The 19,715-nt window shown below is 48.8% G+C and overlaps 1 long non-coding RNA gene across 1 annotated transcript in view; it reads left to right on the top strand.

The window, feature by feature from the left end:
• The window catches only part of LOC130131351 (uncharacterized), a 48,478-nt gene that overhangs the window by 20,861 nt on the left and 7,902 nt on the right, over window positions 1-19,715 (top strand). Inside the window, exon 2 of the long non-coding RNA XR_008812379.1 lies at window positions 12,742-12,797. This is a non-coding gene — a long non-coding RNA (uncharacterized LOC130131351). The remainder of the gene's footprint in view (window positions 1-12,741; window positions 12,798-19,715) is intronic.

Genomic DNA, 19,715 nt, shown 5'->3' with positions numbered 1-19,715 from the left:
AGCACCTAGGGCGGTCTGACAGGACGCGGAAGCGGGGCAGGCTAAGCTAACTGCTAGCCCATGCAAACCAGCAGTTCTGACAGTCATCCTGGCTGGCGTTTGCTTTCTTGGGCAGTGAAATTTTCAGTTTTGGATATGTGTTTTTGTAGTTTTTCTAGTGGCCCCGTGATGGCCTGGCAGCCTGTCCGGGGTGTCTCCCCCCCGCCTGCCGCCCAATGACTGCTGGGATAGGCTCCAGCATCCCGCGACCCTGAGTTGGATAAGCCGTTTGGATAATGGATGGATAGTTTTGTAGGTTTATTTGCAGTTTGGATATGTGTGTTCTTGTGGTTTGGATGTGTGTTTTTGTCTTTGTGTTGCACTGCTGTGGGCTGGGGGAAATATAAATGTCCCTGGTTCCTGGTTATGTGATGGATTGATTTCATTAGGAAGCTGATAATTGATATTATAAATACAATAGAAAGTCATGGGGACAGAAGTGAATTAATTTATGAACAGGTCGTAACTCTAAATGTAGCAAGTCCTTTAAAAACAGCCTTGTGAAAGAGGTTCAAATGTTTAAGTCCGCTGAAATAGGTCGAAACGTTTATATATAAAAAACAAAAGGTTAACGGCGTTACAACTTCCTGCCAGCGGAGTTAATCTATGATCTGCTCGTTGAGCCTTTTTGAGAGCTGATGCTCGTGATTGATTCGTCATGCCTGCAGAGGTCGGGAGAGGAAGTTCTCGATCATGTTGCCTCGTTTTCGATGAAGATGCCAGAACGTCTTCATTGATATCTCCCGTTAGAGCCCACGTGGTTGCTGTGTGACAAACTTTGCTCTTGTTTTTTTTTTAGCTGTCATTTTGAAAGTTTCAAATCATTCCCCTGTTAAAACCCAGTGAGAAATCCCAGCATGCAAAGCTGGGAGTTTCAGATCGGCGTTGAAACCGGGGAGGGCGTGTTCAGAAACCCTGAAGTGGAAGTGGACAACCCTGCAGACATTATGAGTACATTTTATTACACACGCCCAGGTCTTCGTCCAGAGTTTATACTCACGGTACGTGAGGACTGTGCAGAGAGAAATAAAACGGTATCTAGCAAGACACCCCAGGAAGAGAAAGACGAGACAGATATGTGCTGGGCGAGCCAACTGTAGACACCCACAGAGAGACGGGGCTGGGCCGGAAACCATCCCTACTTTTTTCCCCTTTTTCTCCTCAATTGTTCCCGTCCAATTACCCCGCTCTTCCGAGCCGTCCTGGTCTCTGCTCCGCCCCCTCCGTTGAGCCGGGGAGGGCTGCAGACTACCACACCCCTCCTCCCATACAGGTGGGGTCGCCAGCCGCTTGTTTTCACCTGACAGTGAGGAGTCTCGCCAGGGGCCTAGCATGTGGGAGGATCACGCTATTCCCCCCCAGTTCCCCCTCCCCCCTGAACAGGCGCCCCGACCAACCAGAGGAGGCGCTAGTGCAGTGACCAGGACACATACCCGCATTCGCCTTCCCACCTGCAGACACGGCCACTTGTGTCTGTGGGGGTGCCTGACCAAGCCGGAGGTAACACGGGGATTCGAACTGACTACCCCCGTGTTGGTAGGCAACGAAATAGACCGCCATGCTACCCGGATGCCCCCTACCCACCCCTATTTGCATTAGAGTCCCCATTCAAACCACATACATCTGCAATGCCACCGCCAAGTCTGAGCATCAGTAATGTCTTTTTGTAATGTACGTCTGTTTGTTGGGTCAACACACCTTATTGAAATACTTACTAGTCAATTTGTGATGTTTAAGGTGTTGCGTCCACCCTAGCGAGCAGTCAGAGGGTCATTCCAGCCTGGTTGACTTGATGGTTTGTGTTGGCTGTTTGTATCGGCCATGATGGTTTGTGTTGGTTGCTTGTGTCGGCCATGATATCATTTACACACTGGTCCTTAGCGTCGGGTATAAAGGGGAGACGAATAGCAGATGCAGTCAGTCTGGCTGCATCCCACAACCACCCACATGGCTTTTGTACCTGCACCCACATTTTTTTCCTTTTTTTCTAGCCTGTTATCTTGGAAATACATGTAACCCCCCCCCCCCCACTTGACTTGGCCTACATTTTTTATGTTTTTTGGGCAGGAAAAGGTCCAGCTTGTCATATCTGTGAAAGGCTTATACCTGCCATTGTCTGTGTTATAGTAAAATACCGTAGAGGTACAAAATGTGGACTTACTGTGGATGCGGGCTGAGACACTGGATATGATCCTGAATACCCAGCATTCAGCACACAGGACCGCGTCCTCGCTGGGATGCGGAAAACGTGCACCATTTATCATCCACACACGCTGATCTTGCACGGGAAGGCTTAATATAGCAACTCCTCTTCTCTAAAAGTCTAGAAGATCTCTCTCTCTCTCTCTCTCTCTCTCTCTCTCATCCTCTCAGCATTGCAAGGCAAGAGAGGCGGTGGGGGGGGGCACACCTTCACACGTCCTCTGTCTCTTTTCCCAGTGATCCCCCTCGGTGCTGACGTCAAAACCGTCACAGTCCAGCACTCCCCAGCCAGCTGCAGCAGTCACATGGTGTGTGTGTGTGTGTGTTTTCATACACACACACACACACACTAGTACATCCCACGATGACGTCATTCCCAGTAACTGCAGGTATTGCTGGTTGCTAGGAGACGCTGCTTCAATAGCAGCCTAGCGACAGCTGTATAATTTTTTCTCCTCCATCCTATATTTCTCTCCGTCATACAAGTAAAGAGAAGACTTGGCTAAAATCACTTTGTGGGGGGGGTGGGGGGGTGGTTCGCCCTCGGCCGGCCGGTTCTTCGGGGAAGTGTCGGCCATTCTGCAGGCTCACCGTGTCTCGGTAACTTGACAGATCTCAGTGTTCTCAGATGGTATTTACCCCCTGAGTGATGCTTTCAGTCCAGGACGAGAGCCAGCATCTGAGAAATGGGCCTTTTAAAGAATTAGCCTGATGAAAACGGCTTCGGCGTGCCTGTCCCTTATCCAGCCCTGGAGAGCCGCTTTAATCTACCAAGAGAGGACTTTCTTCTTCTTTTGAGTTGAAAGCAAAGCATCCTAACAGAAGGTGGCTGTCGAGAGAGAGCGCGTTCATACGAGACAGTCCGTCTGCCGCTGATACCGCATAACATGGTCATGATGATGACTCGAGTGTATGAGAGAGGCAGAGGGGTAGAGAGAGACGGGGGGGGGGCTGAGAGGGTGAGAGCGACAGAGATTTTTGTTTTGGGTGACCTTTTGAGTCACCACGTGGAACTGCAGGAGCCCCATCAGTGGCGAAGTGCTCCACTTCAAAGATCATCCAACTGATTTTGGCAGGCGCAGTCCACACACACACACACACACACACACACACACACACACAGACACACCCAGACACACACACACGCACACACAAGCCCTCTCGTGTTGAGTTTGGTGCTGGAGTTGGAAGTGGTTGTCGCCGTTGAGTCAGATGTTATATAAATGTGCACGGTTTGTGAGAGTGCTCTCGACAGCCCCTCCAAACTTGGGGGAGTGGTTGGAACGGGTGAGGGTCCAGGGTGAGGAGCAAAGTGCAGTCTGCATTTGCATACGAGGTGAGGACAAACGGATAAATGGCGGTGGAGTAGTTTCTTTGTCGTTTGGGGACAGAGCGAGCGAGACACAGTCAGTCTCTTCTCTGGTTTGTGTGAGGATAGATAATCACCAATTATCATGTTTCTGTTACTGGAGGAACCGTGGTCAGAATGGATCAAAATAGGAATTTACTTTTTTTAGTAAAAGGTGAATAAAATTTAATATAAGAGGCCCAGTCAAGGAAATTCAGGACTGTCACAATAATACTACACTGACAAAAACCCCCACAAAAACTTGGGTCATTGAAAATGACCCATAGTGGTCTATTCCGTTGCCTACCAACATGGAAATCGCCGGTTCGAATCCCCATGTTACCTCCGGCTTGGTCGGGTGTCCCTACAGACACAATTGGCATGTCTGTGGGTGGGAAACCGGATGTTTGCATGTGTCCTGGTCGCTGCACTAGCGCCTCCTCTGGCCGGTCGGGGCATCTTGTCCAGGGGGGAGGGGTAACTGGGGGGAATAGCGTGATCCTCCCACACGCTACTTCCTCCTGGTGAAACTCCTCACTGTCAGGTGAAAAGAAGCGGCTGGCGACTCCACATGTATTGGAGGAGGCATGTGGTAGTCTGCAGCCCTCCCCGGATCGCCAGAGGGGGTGGAGCAGAGACCAGGATGGCTCGGAAGAGTGGTGGGGTAATAGGACTGGTAAAACTGGGGAGGAAAAGAGGGGGGGGGGGGTTCCACAAAAAAGAAAAAGTTACCAGAAAAGGACTTATTGATGTATAGTTGAGATTCGCACCAGTCTGAGGAACAGAAACGTACCCGATGGGGCAAACTGGCATTTATTGTCCTCAGGTTTCCCTCCTGTCTGTCTGCCTGTCTACCTTTCTACGAAGTGTCCCAATACAATATGTTAATGGTCAGTCTAAACCACAAGTCTTGGTACGCAAATTAAGGCACATTTCCATCAGCTTTGTTCAAGCCAATAAAACCTGAATGTAGGCCCACCTGTCCTACATCGTATGTCCGTACTTTCACACCCATGAAAAAGATGCGACCCGTTCAGCTCAAGCTGACCATGTGATTAAATTCAATTTGCACAAAGACATTTCTGCACAATTATTTGATATTCGTTGCGTTTCTATCAAGCTCTTTTTTTTTATTTTCCCCTTTTCTTCCCAATTTTAACCCTCCAATTGCTCCACCCCCTCTGCCGATCCTGGGAGGAGTTTAATCGGGGGGACGTAGCGCGTGGGAGGATCACGCTATTCCTCCCAGTTCCCCCTCCCCCCTGAACAGGTGCCCCGACTGACCAGGGGAGGCGCTAGTGCAGTGACCAGGACACATACCCACATCCGGCTTCCCACCCGCAGACACGGCCACTTGTGTCTGTAGGGACGCCCGACCAAGCCGGAGGTAACACAGGGATTCAAACCGGCAGCGATCCCCGTGTTGGTAGGCAACAGAATAGACTGCCATGTCACCCGGATGCCCTTCCATCAAGCTTTTATATATATATATATATATATATATATATATATATACTTTATTTGGAATGACAAAATGTTGCATGAAAGCTCATGCTGGACATGAGCTGGGCCCTGCTGCTAACAGGCCAGAGGCCTCGCAAATTCTGGCCCCGGCTGTGGTTTCAAGTTGGATGTTTTCTTCTTCTGTGGTGGCTTAACAGCGCAGCAGTGCACTGAAATACACGGCGCCCCACCTGGTTTTTATGACCCCCGTGACCTCCAACCAGCCAGAATGTACCTCACGCTTCACTGCTCCTCCATGTCAAAAAGTTGCTGTGCTCGTTGCTAACGGTCTATACAGTCTCTCACACACACACGCACACACACACACACACGCACACACACACACACACACACACACACACACACACACACTAACACATAAGTGCACTAACTTTTAACATGCACATGCAAACACTGCAGAATACCTGTTATATGCTTAGCTGTGAAACATAGATATATGTGAACACATCCACATGAAACACACACACACACACACCCCTTACCAGCAGCAGAGATGCACACGCACTCCTACACACACACACACACACACACACACACATATTTGAGGTGGACTTGTTCCCTCAGTGTGTCTGTGGGATGCAGAGACCCTCCGTACCCCCTCCCCCCCTCCCCCAATGCCTCGGTGGATTTGGGATTTCACAGGTCGCCAGGTCCCTGGAATGCTTTGCAGCCCGGCGGGATCAGACCGTCGCGGGGATTTGGAACAATCCTGGAGGGGAGTGGGGGTGGAGGGGTTGGTGGAGGGACACAGCAGGTCACATACAACACCCGTCGCCCGGGCATCCGACCCGCGTGGACACACTGTACTACTCACACGAAGACACAACTCGGAGACGGGCAGTCGGTCAAACACGGCTTCAGACAGTTACAATATATATATATAATGCACATGTACACATACATGCATACATACACACACCAACACGGGGATAAATACTATCAGTCATCATAAATGGACCTGCAGACACCAGTGGATTACAGCAAGAAAGTAAAAATACTTTGTTACTTTACTGATACTTTGTATCTTCAGGGCACATCATGCCTGTGCTCTGCTGGAGTGCTTAAACTTTTGGTGACCTTCTATTTTACACGACAGGCAGCAGAGCTCCTCCAGGTTCTGCCCAGTTACTCCTGGCCGTGTGTGTGCGTGTGTGTGTGTGTGTGTTGGACTGTATGGAGAAGTCATGTGGTATATAATGACTGAATCGTCAGCAGTGAGTAAACATGAATGTGGGAGGTTGTTGGGCTGCACATGTGTAACGCTGCAGGGTTTTTTTACGGCAGCTTTTCTGCATCACAGAATAAATTCAACAACATGATTGTTTGTTTTTCTTGATTGACAGCATTGTACATTTAATGCCCAGAATGTACTTTTAATACTTAAATACATTTAGATATTTGAAGACTTTACTCCAATAATATTCCTTTAGGCGTCTCACTTATGGCCAAGTGATTTTCTAGTAAAGTACCTTTATTTTCACTCCAGTATGGATTTGGGTACTCCCTCCACCTCTGCCAGACACACACATCAGGCATACAAGTGTATATGCAAACACACACACACACACACACACACCACAAGGAGGGGTCTCAAGCGGTTCTGACTCAGCGTTTGTTTCCTCTGTCCCAGTCCTTTCTCAAAGACCATTTGTCATCCGGCATATTTCAGGGCGGCAGTCACGGAGCAATAGCAGCCCTCCACGTCGTCCCTCGTGCTTTCTGCCCGTCGGAAGGGAGCGTAAAAATGTGGCCGCTACTGCAAAGTCAGTGCAATGTCAGTGGGAGCACTCGAGACGAGGGAGCGAGCCGGTCAGCCAATGAGCGAGCTGGCTCTCCTACCCACGAGTGTGTAATCCACAAGTTGCTGGGTGCAAGGGTCAAGGTCGCTCAGGGTCAAGGTCGCTCAGGGTCAAGGTCGCTCAGGGTTGGCGGATGGGTACATGTGACACAAAGCGTGCTGGGTGGACGCGCATAGCCACGTACCCATTTGTTGGAAGTAGAAATGTGTACACAGCTGGACAGCGTGGCAGTTTAGTTTTGCACATTTCTGCAGATTGTGCAATTTTGCACTTTTTATGCACAACTGTTTTGCAAAGTTGACTTCCTCATGATGTGTTACATTATGTAGCTGTGTGCTGTGCATCTTGTACAGAGGTTCATAATGTGTAGTTTTGTGTTGTTGCGTCATCTAATTTCTTGTGGTTTGAAGTGTCTTGTGTTGTGTTGTGTTGTGTGATGTCTTAGGTGCTGTGTTATGTTCCTGCTATGTAAGGCTCCAAGTTCTACCCTGGGGACTTGTTTGTTTCAGTAGAAGTGAATTGAACTGAACATTAGTCATCGGTGGATTATCGTTTCAATTAAAAGTACAACAGAATTGTGCAACATGTAGTATTATAGGAAAAAACTGTGTGAGAGCGCTGTACTTGTAAGTACTGCCTGCCCCCCCCCCCCCCGAGTTATCTGTATCCAATATTATTGACACGGCACTATCCATACCTCGACATGGTACATGGGAAGCCTGGATCCTCTTGACTGTCAAGTGACACTTCCTGGTGTAGGTTTCCTCGTGTTAAACTCGGCAGAGTCCAGGGAAGCGTTTCCTCTTCCCCAAGTTGCTGCATTGGGGTTTGGGATTGACTGGGGTGAACCTTCTTGTTTTTAGTTTTTAAAAGTCTTTTTAACCCTTTCAAATCATTGCAATTCATATGTGGCCTAAACAAGAGTTTACACCTGACAGCATCCTCTCAAGGCTTCAGGGCTTGGACCCGAGAAGTCTTAAATCATTTCGTGAGCAGGGCCAAAACTGGACAGGAGATGGTGCTTTTGCTGTCCTGGGTCCTAAATCATGATCATGGCTGCTTATTTTAAGTTGTTCCTCTTGTTCCTTTTGACTGTTCATATGCTAATTTGAACTTCTCATTTTTATTTTCAGCTGATTTTTGATGATTGTGGGTTTTTTTTATCACTTGGGTGTTCGCCGCTATTGGTGCTGTTGTTGCATCTGACTGGTGCAGGGAAGGTGGGACCTATTTCCCATCGCATGTAGAGCCAATACCTGAAGCCACTGGAACCTTGGTTCAAATCTGGAAGATGTCTGTATGATATTAGAGAGACGTGTGACTTAGAAAGCACTAAACAAAGCACCATGAACTATAATTAAGCATGCTGTAGTCTGGCAGGGCGGGACTGTGTGGGCGTGGTCCGATCACATAATGATTGACAGCAGTGTGGTGGTCAGTGAAAGCTAGTTAGTACAGGTAGGATGCCCATTCAGCTTTGAACCGGCAGATGGAGATTTTCCCGAGGATCAAGCAGAAGTCCCACTGCCGGAAAACCAGACAACTTTGCGTTCCTTGACTCGTCACTGAACGTGAGTTTCAAGGCAAAACGTACATGATGCTCAAGACTTGACTGGGTTTTAGTCATACAGCAGTCAGTCAAAACACTAAAACCACCTGCCTAACATCATGTAGGTCCACCTCGTGTCAGCAAAACAGCTCTGACCCCTTGAGGCATGGACTCCACAAGACCTCTGAAGGTGTCCTCTGGTATCTGGAACCAAGATGTTAGCGGCAGATCCTTTAAGACTTGTAAGGTCGAGGTGGGGTCTCCATGGATCAGACTTGTGTTTCCAGCACATCCCACAGATGCTCGATCAGATGGAGATCTGGGGAATTTGGAGGCCAAGGCAACACCTTGAACTCTTTATGTTCCTCAAACCATCCCTGAACAGTTTCTGCAGTGTGGCAGGGCACATCATCCTGCTGAAAGAGACCACTGCCATCAGGGAATACTGTTGCCATGAAGGGGGGTACCTGGTCTGCAGTGATGTTTAGGTAGGTGGTACGTGTCAAAGTAACATCCACATGAATGCCAGGACCCAAGGTTTCCCAGCAGAACATTGCACAGAGCATCACATGGCCTCCGCCAGCTTGACTTCTTCCCATAGTGCATCCTGATGCCATCTCTTCCCCAGGTAAATGATGTACACACACCCAGCCGTCCACATGATGTAAAAGAAAATGTGATTCATCAGACCAGGCCACCTTCTTCCACTGCGCTATGGTCCAGTTCTGATGCTCACGTGCCCACCGTAGATGCTTTCTGTGGACAGGGGTCATCACGGGCACTCTTGACTGGTCTGCAGATCATAGCCAGTATCAACTCTTCTGTGGGATCAGACCAGACAGGTTAGCTTTCACTCCCCCCCATGCATCAGTGAGCCTTGAGCGCCCATGACCCTGTCACCGGTTCACTGGTTGTCCTTCCTTGGACCACTTTTGGTAGCACTGACCACTGCATACCGGGAACACCCCACGAGTCCTACCATTTTGGAGATGCTCTGACCCAGTCATCCAGCCATCACAATTTGGCCCTTGTCAAAGCCAGTCAGATCCTTACGCTTTCTCATTTTTCCTGCTTCCAACACATCAACTTAAAGAACTGACTGTTCACTTGCTGCCTAATATACCCCCCCCCCCTTGACAGACGCCGCTGTAACGAGAGGATAATGTTATTCACTGACCTGTCGGTGGTTTTAATGTTTTGGCTGATCGGTGTGTGACTACATAGTTGTGGCGTGGAGCAAGTGTGGTCGACCCATGTAGTGTTTTTCTTTTGTTTCCCTTGTGGTTTGCCATAGCCTGGAATAGTGCTTGTGTGTGTGTGTGTGTGTGTGTGTGTGTGTGTGTGTGTGTGTGAAAGATTATAAAGGTTATTCTCAGTTCCCCCCCTCAAATCAGTTGTGTTTCTTTATTAAGTGTTGAAACTAGGCGACCCCCAAAAAGTGACTACGAGGTGCACGCTGGCGCTCAGTTCACTACGTCTCATTCCGATAACGTTTTTATGAACACTTCTTCGTGCCCTCTAAACTTTCGCTCGTTTGTCGCCGACTTTCTTTGCACGCCCAAGGTGCAAGTCTTGGTGACTCAGGTGTCGGGCTGGAGCGTGGCGGAGGCGTGGGCGACATGGGCGTCGCCTCAGTTTTGGACTGAAACATCAGAACCCACAAATTTTCTCAGGTCACCAACCTCAAAACAGTCCCACCCAACAAAAGCAGCAAGAGGAGAGCAGGAGTGCAGGAAAGCTGACGTCTGTCATGTGGGAGTGTGGTGTTGTTCCTCTTTCTGCAGGCAGCGGCGTGTTCACGCTGCTTGTGATAAGAAACCCAGGAAGGAAATTATGTTTTTCAGGGGCTCTGAGAAATAGGTGAGGAGCCTGGCACTGGTCTTTAAAAGTGGCACAAGTGGGGGGCGTCGGGGTGGTGTGGCGGTCTATTCCGTTGCCTACCAACACGGGGATCGCCGGTTCGAATCCCCGTGTTCCCTCCGGCTTGGTCGGGCGTCCCTACAGACACAATTGGCCGTGTGTGCAGGTGGGAAGCCGCATGTGGGTATGTATCCTGTTCACTGCACTAGCACCTCCTCTGGTCGGTCGGGGCGCCTGTTCAGGGGGGAGGGGGAATAGCGTGATCCTCCCACGCGCTACCCCCCCGGTGAAACTCCTCACTGCCAGGTGAAAAGAAGTGGCTGGCGACCCCACATGTGGTAGTCTGCAGCCCTCTCCGGATCAGCAGAGGGGGTGGAGCAGCAACCGGGACGGCTCAGAAAATAGGGTAATTGGCCAAGTACGGGGAGAAAAGGGGGGGGAACCCCCCCCCCCAAAAAAGGCGCAAGTGATGGGTAGTTATATTCAGTCACTCAGAAGACCTTGTGACCTCTGAGTTATCGTTATCATATACTCCAGTACTTTGCTAATCTTTGCGAGTGCTATCTTGGCTATCTAAGTGTCAACATTTGTGGCGGTGGACAAATAAATCCGGTGTTTGCTTCTAGCGGAAATCACGTCAAACCAAGGGAAAACTGGTGTTAGGACTCTCTCCTTCCCGTGGAAACGTGAGCCAGGGGAGTTATTCGGGTGGGATAAGGAGAAAAAGTAGAAATAAATTTATGAAAATAATTTTTAAAAAAACGTGGAAACGGCGTTCGAGGCGTACCTCTGCAGAAACGTGTCTCGGCCTTGAGGACACGCAGGCGTCCGTCCCTAAGCCGTTGCACAAGGGAGCGGGGGCGTCTGTTCGAGGGTCGTAGTAGCTGGGTGCAGAAAGTCCTTCAGCTGATGGGAGGGAGAGGTGTTTTTACTGCTCGGAGTCCACCACCTGGTCCCATGTGCGTAATGCAGCTGTCAGTCTCGCCGGTCTTTGGCGGCTCGGTGGCCCAGGGGTTAGCGCTGTTGCCTCACAGCAAGAAGGTCCTGGGTTCGAACCCCAGGCCGTCCCGGGTCCTTTCTGTGTGGAGTTTGCATGTTCTCCCCGTGTCTGTGTGGGCTTCCTCCTGGTGCTCCGGTTTCCTCCCAGCATCAAAAAGACAGGCGAGTTAGGGACCTGACCCACCAGGCCGTCGGCGACCCTAGTTTTTGCAGTGTGTCCTGCACTAGTCGGACCCCCATCGGCGGCTTGTCGGCCGGTTCAGCACGTTGAATCGGTGGAGCCCGTCGGTGAGAGAGCTCACTCTGATCGGCTGTTCAGCTCAGCGGATCGGGGCCGTCGGCTGTTGTCTTGGCCGTGTGTTCAAACGCTACTTTTTGGCCCAGACGGCAGGCGACGTGAGGTGAGGCAACAGTCGGCCTCCGTCGCCGCCAATCGGTTTGGTGTGTCTGGGCCCTTCGGGTTAATACTCCTGTCTGTGCCCCTGAGCAAGGCAATAGGAAGAAGAAGTGGACAGTAGGATGGACACATTCACTGTAACCTGTACCATGGCAAAAACAAAGTAGCTTTCTTCTTCTTTCTTAAGAAAGACTCACACAAGGTTCACATGTAGCACCAACTTCAGGTTGTGATTTCTAAAACATATCTGTGATATTAATTGCAAAAACGTGTTGTAAAATATAAACACCTTAAACCGACTGCTCGGGTTCGCGTCCTGGCTGCCCCCCCCCCCCCCCCCCCAGCGCGCAAATTCGCTACAATACATAGAGTACGACCACAGATGTGTCGACCCGTTTGCTAGCGGGTCGGGCCCTTTGGTCGACTGATTGGTGTGGTTGCCCGTGGTGCGGGGAACCCAGGTTCGAGCCCGCCCGCCCCCCTGAATTCGTGCTACATTTGGTGGGATTGAACCTGGGGGGGGGGGGGGTTCCCCCCCCGCGCCGGGTTCCCCGCGCCACGGGCGACTGCATTGGCCTGTCGACGGGGGGGTCCGACCTGTTGGTCGAGTCTACACATCTGGGGTCGTGCACTGATTTATATATGATGTTATGTTGTATAATATTATTATATTGTTATTATATATATATATATATAATATTATATGTGTGGGCCCCTGTGAAGGCCTGGCGGCCTGTCCAGGGTGTCTCCTCGCCAGCCACCTAATGACTGCTGGGACAGGCTACAGCATCCCCGCCACCCTGAGAGCAGGATGAGCGGTTTGGGTGATGGATGGATGGATTGATCAACTGGTTGCTGTATGGATGCTGCATCTGTAGTCGGACAGTAGCGTGTTGTTCTCATCATATTGTTTGGGTGGTTGTGCTGTAGGGGGGAACGGGGTTGGGTGAAATAACGCCGGCCATCTGAGGCCGGCGTGCTGATTCGGTTAAATTAACCCGCCCGCGCCTCTTTTGTCTTGCAGGTGACGGTGTTGCAGCTCTGTGTGCGATTTGACGGACATTCCTCACGGCCGGTCAGGTGAGTGGGACCGCAGCTCTGTGTCGTTTGATTTCATTAAGCAAAGTCTTGTCTGATCAAAGGCTGTGAGGCCAAACGTGCCACCCCCAGACCCAAAACCCGGAGTAAGTTGTGTTCTGCTGCCACGGCCCGCCCCCCTGTCCCATTATCAACACTTGTGTCCAACACTTCATACTTCATTCATAACGAGATCAACTCGTTACATAAGCACGCCGTCATAGATAGCCCGGCTGCGTAGAAAACCAGAGATAAGCGGGCTGCACCCATGAAGTCGTTCATCTAGACCAGTGGTTCTCAACCTTTTTGGGGTCCTGGACCCCCTGCGTATTTTTGATCTACCCTGAGGACCCCTCCACCTGATCTTGGGGGAGGGGGGTTGCAATTTGATAGAAACAGTAGAAACTGCATTTTAAATTGCATTATAGCATTTATTCACTCTTTGGGGCAAAAATAAGAGCTTTCAGTTGTAACTTAGATATAGTTAACACAACAGAATTCTTATGCAGTAACTTTCAGATATATGTAACAACACAGAATATGTATTCAGTAACTTTCAGATATATGTAACAAAACAGAATATGTATTCAGTAACTTTCAGATATATGTAACAAAACAGAATATGTATTCAGTAACTTTCAGATATATGTAACAGAACAGAATATGTATTCAGTAACTTTCAGATATAGTTAACAAAACAGAATATGTATTCAGTAACTTTCAGATATAGTTAACAAAACAGAATATGTATTCAGTAACTTTCAGATATATGTAACAAAACAGAATATGTATTCAGTAACTTTCAGATACATGTAACAAAACAGAATATGTATTCAGTAACTTTCAGATATATGTAACATAACAGAATATGTATTCAGTAACTTTCAGATATAGTTAACAAAACAGAATATGTATTCAGTAACTTTCAGATATATGTAACAAGACAGAATATGTATTCAGTAACTTTCAGATATAGTTAACAAAACAGAATATGTATTCAGTAACTTTCAGATATATGTAACAAAACAGAATATGTATTCAGTAACTTTCAGATATATGTAACAACACAGAATATGTATTCAGTAACTTTCAGATATATGTAACAAAACAGAATATGTATTCAGTAACTTTCAGATATAGTTAACAAAACAGAATATGTATTCAGTAACTTTCAGATATAGTTAACAAAACAGAATATGTATTCAGTAACTTTCAGATATATGTAACATAACAGAATATGTATTCAGTAACTTTCAGATATAGTTAACAAAACAGAATATGTATTCAGTAACTTACAGATATAGTTAACAAAACAGAATATGTATTCAGTAACTTTCAGATATATGTAACAAGACAGAATATGTATTCAGCAACTTTCAGATATATGTAACAAAACAGAATATGTATTCAGTAACTTTCAGATATATGTAACAACACAGAATATATATTCAGTAACTTTCAGATATATGTAACAAAACAGAATATGTATTCAGTAACTTTCAGATATAGTTAACAAAACAGAATATGTATTCAGTAACTTTCAGATATATGTAACAAAACAGAATATGTATTCAGTAACTTTCAGATATAGTTAACAAAACAGAATATGTATTCAGTAACTTTCAGATATAGTTAACAAAACAGAATATGTATTCAGTAACTTTCAGATATATGTAACAAAACAGAATATGTATTCAGTAACTTTCAGATATAGTTAACAAAACAGAATATGTATTCAGTAACTTTCAGATATATGTAACAGAACAGAATATGTATTCAGTAACTTTCAGATATAGTTAACAAAACAGAATATGTATTCAGTAACTTTCAGATATATGTAACAAAACAGAATATGTATTCAGTAACTTTCAGATATATGTAACAGAACAGAATATGTATTCAGTAACTTTTAACAATGCAAACGGGAGCGAGATCTCTTATTAAAATACAATAAATGACACTTGTGAAACAGATGTAATTAGAGAAAAAAGTCCTGTTACCCTTTATAGTTTAGGTAGATAAAGGTCTCGGTCACATTTGAGTAAAATAATCCTATTTCTATAAATGTCATAGGATCTTTTTTTTAAAGATAGTTTATTTTCACGGACCCCTTGCAATTACACCACGGACCACTAGGGGTCCGCGGACCCCCGGTTGAGAAACACTGGTCTCGACGACGGCTCCATGGCTGGCGTGAGGGAGGCTGCTGAAAGAGGAGGGAGGGAGGGAGGGAGGGCAGGAAGGAAGGAAGAGAGAGGGACAAAAGGTTTGCAGGGGATGAAAGGAAGATTAGGGACGTACAGGAGCTACTGGATCCGGTCGGCCAGATTGAAACCCCCACCACCCCCCCCCCCCCCCCCGAGTCAGAGTAACTTTAATCTCTTTTTTTTATTTGGGCGTTCAGAACTTTATGTAACGGGAGGGGTCGTTTGAGAGGGTGTGTGTACACTCGACACGAGGGCCCGTCTGCTTGGTATTCACCGCCGCCGGCGTGGAACACCGGCAGCGTGACTCATCCCTACCGCACCACACCGCCGCTGCTTTCTCCACGGCACACACACACACACCCACACACACACACACACACACACACACACACCCACACACACACACACACACACACACACACACACACACACACAGACACACACACACACACACCATGGCGGCGGCAGCTTCCGATGCCTGTCACGACTCCCTCCTCCCCGCGCCGCCACCTCCTCGCTGGCCCGCCGGTGAATATGTGGACGGACTAAGCTTTGTGCTGCGGTCTTGTGTAACCGGGTGGACGGCGCAGTGCCAGCATCTCCCAGGCTGGTGGCGTCCGAGTCCCGTGTGTGACAGAGAGATGACGGCGAGTGTTAGGTCCGCGTGCACGCCGGGCGCTGCTCGAGCATTTCGGCGGCCCGGCGGCCAGCTCTCCTTCCGGCGGTGTGGGAATGTCCCAGGACAGCCGCCAAACAACACTCTGCGTCCTTGTCTTTGATTCGTTCGTTTTCCCTGAACCGCGATGTTGAAACACAATACTGAGAAGAGGTTTGATGGGATGGGGGAGGAGAAGGGGGGAGAGGGAGCGAAGGGGGGGGACATACTCACGTTTCACTCTTTCACAACTTGGGGCCGAGGGTAAAAGCATTTTGTTGTACCTTTTCTTTGGATTATTCAGTTTTCACATCTCAGCATCTTTTTTTTTTTTTCCCCTCCCCCCTTTTTCTTCCCACTTGGCTGTTTACCCCCACTCTCCCGAGCCGTCCCGATCCCTGCTCCTCCCCCCTCTGCTGACCCGGGGAGGGCTGCACACTACCACATGCCTCCTCCCATACATGTGGAGTCGCCAGCCGCTTCTTTTCACCTGACAGGCAGGGAGGAGTTTCACCAGGGGGACGTAGCGCGTGGGAGGATCACATTAACCCCCCCCCCCCCCCCCCGTCAGTAAAGCGTCGTGAGTTTGAATCGGGAGGTACCCGGTGCCTGCTGCCCGCCCTGGTCGCTGTTTTAATGGCTTGTTCAGAGTTACTGAAAGTACAAAAGAGTAGCTGGGCAGATTGAAATGAAGTCTCCCTTTGCCGACCTTGTGAGGAGGAGGAGGAGGGCCTGCCTGATTCTTCCTCCCTTTTTTGTTGACGCCCCCTCCGCCCTCGGGTTCTCTGGTGAGCACTAGAGCTGTGAACGAATGCCAAAAATAGGCCTCGAACGAATAACGAATATTACACACTGAGGTTCGAATGGCATTCGAATACCTTGAATTTGCATATCACCCCCAAAAATCAATACAGAGAGAGTAAGTCTATTGTAGCCCGTGTTTTTATTAACAGCATATTTATGACAACATACAACTCCAGCACATTGTCCGCACATATTAGTCCAAAAACTGTTGTTGAGCACCCCTAAACATAAAATAAATCTGACTAGGAAAAGGCCAGATGATGTTAACTAGGGCCTACTCTAAGTAACATACAAGTAAAATAAATCTGACTAGGAAAAGGCCAGATGGTGTTAACGAATTTACCGTAAGTAACATAGGCATAGTAAATTATCCATGACCCACGGGGCTTAAAAAAATAAAATCAAGAGTCCTACTCACTGTAGTAGTATAAGAAGTTGTGCTAATAGTGGTTTGCGAGAAAAACCAAAGCGTCCACGTGTTCAGACTCGAGAGCGCTCCTTTTTTTGGTGACTATGTTTCCCGCATCAGAAAAGACACGCTCAGAGCGTTGTAAAGTTGTCCAGGCGTTGTTGCTTGGCCTGGGCAGGAGTTGACGTACCGGTAAACGTTACGGAATCGTCTGCTAGCTTTTCGGGATGTTTAGCATCGAGATGATTGCTCAGGTTGGTAGTGGTGGTGCGGTAGGACAGTTCTGTCTTGCATATTTTGCAAACAACTTTGTCACGGGTTCTCTCTTCGATTTTCCCATTAACAGCCCAAAACCCAAAGAATTTCCATACGTAACTTCTCAGATGTTGTGGAGTATGAATGACTCTCGCAGGAGATGTGCTAGTGCTAGTGCTAGCGCTTGGGTCACAGCCAACGTTCTTCTCGGATTCCGCCATTTCCTGTGTTCTATGAGCCCGCCCGCTCGGCGTGGGAACTGACAAGAGCTTTTTAATTTCCGGTTTTACTACGGATGTAGGCTATGCTTATTTTCATAAAATACGTTTCACGAAACCATCATTTATTTCCATTTAAACGTGTGTGCATTAATAATAATAATATTAATAAGGGGGAAAAAATATATTACAAAAAATCGAATTTCATATTTTCATATTCAAATTCGAATATTATTACCATAATTCGAATGTACATTCGAATTTCAAATGCTATCTGACAGGCCTAGTGAGCACAGAAGCTTTTTGCTAGAAAGTTGTCGGTTCAAATCCTCCCAGTGAGGGGAATCGAATAGGCCATGCTTTGCTTAAAGGCACTGCAGCGGTCAACAGACTCCCGTAGCGCTAAGTGGCCACTGGGTGTAAAGGTGTGTATGCCCCCCCCCCCCCCCCCTGTTTGAAGCATTTTCCACAACAGCGAGGATGGACTGAATAAATCCAGCTAATGTGAGCAGGGCACGGTCTCCACTAGCGACTGCGGGTCGGGGATGTGGCTCGGATCACCAGTCGAGACCGGGGAAATTCTAGCCTCCTCCCGGGGCGTGGCGTGGCGTGGTGCGGCGCGGTGCAGGATAATGGGAAAATATATCCCTCCCTGTTACATGAGAATAAGCCTTCCTCCCTGAGGCGCCGAGCGCCGGTAGGAGACACGGAGGCGGCGCCTCGGTGCTCGCCGGTAATCGGAAAGGAGAGGTGGCGTGTCGGGCGGCGAGGAACCGCTCTCGCCTCTGATCAATTGCCAGCATCCATCACCTGTATCGGAGGATGCTTGATGCTGCTTAATGAGATGTGTGTGTGTGTGTGTGTGTGTGTGTGTTACTACGTGATGGAAGCTCATTTACTACAGCCAGTCAGGGTGAGCTGGCTAATCCCATTACGAGCGGCGGCGGCGGCGGCGGCGGTGTGGCAGCACATTACTACTGACTGAATACAGCTCCTCTCAAGTGGTTATTCAGTGCAGCAGAGGGGGGGGGGTGCTGTCATAGGAAACTGCCCCCCCCACCCACGCATTGTGCAGTTTTAGCAGACAAGGAATGAAGTTTAACAAGAGGAGGTACTGACGTGACCGGCCGCCGGTCTCTCGTGTTTAGTGGTGCAGTGACAGAGAGCATAAGGGTTTTGGGGGGGGGGGGGTGTTTGGCATCATCCTCTTTCCAGTTACGTGCTAGACAGGAGGAAGGTGGGAAGGAGCCCAGTGTTGGGACCCTGATGGGATTCAGCGTCGGGCCCTCGGACGCCGGCATGCGGCTCATCCATCTCCGAACAGAAGGGGGTTTATTCGGTAGATCCCGGCTCGGTTTTCAGGCCGCCTCGCTTTTGCGGCACCGCAGGAGTCGGGGGTTTTTATTACATCACGTGAAGGTTGTGACCGGGTTTTCTTCGTCCCATTAGAGAAAGTGGTCCACGCCAGCTAGGGCTGTCCTAAGATCCCTTTCTAGATGTCCCCTTCCCACAGTAAACACATAGAAGAGGAAGTGTAAGCCTGTGTGAGGAGGCATCAGGAGAAGTAACAGAAAGGAAAAGCGATCCCATCCTACCCGGAACGCCGCCCAGCAGCATCACAGGAAGTGGAATCTAGATTATGGCTTTTTCCTTTCTTAAAGGTTACTGTCAATTTAAACAAAATGACTGGACTATGTCAGCCTTGCTCTTCGCAAGCCACAGTTCAACCCCAATGCGGTATGACTCCGGACATGTGCTGCCCCGCTGTGGCCGTCCCCTGAACTACATGCGGCTCATACAGCTCCAGCACATCAGCTGTGGACCGGCCACATTAAAGACTGAACACAAACCGTAATGAAGGACTCTTTCAGCATGACTTACATCACATAGTCTCACATGGGGGGTGGGGGGTGGCATGGCTCAGGAGGTAGAGCGGGTCGTCTAGTAATGGGAAGGTCGCTGGTTCGATCCCCGGCTCCTCCAAAGAGCGTGTTGAAGCGTCCTTGAGCAAGACACTGAACCCCTAACAGCTCCTGATGAGCAGATTGGCACCTCGCATGGCAGCCTCCACCATCAGTGTGTGTGTGAGGCGTATGCTGTAAAGCTCTATATTAATGCAGCCCATTTACCATTTTATCACCTTTTTTTGGCCAATTACCCCACTCTTCCAAGCCGTCCCGGTCGCTGCTCCACCCCCTCTGCCGATCCGGGGAGGGCTGCAGACTACCACATGCCTCCTCCCATACATGTGGAGTCACCAGCCGCTTCTTTTCACCTGACAGTGAGGAGTTTGACCAGGGGGACGTAGCGAGTGGGAGGATCACGCTGTTCCCCCCAGTCCCCCCCCCGACCAGAGGAGGCGCTAGTGCAGCG

The sequence above is a fragment of the Lampris incognitus genome, chromosome 21 (genome assembly GCF_029633865.1).
Source record: "Lampris incognitus isolate fLamInc1 chromosome 21, fLamInc1.hap2, whole genome shotgun sequence".
NCBI lineage: Eukaryota > Metazoa > Chordata > Actinopteri > Lampriformes > Lampridae > Lampris > Lampris incognitus.
The sequence above is the reverse complement of the archived record's forward strand: the minus strand, read 5'-3'. Positions and strand labels throughout refer to the sequence as shown.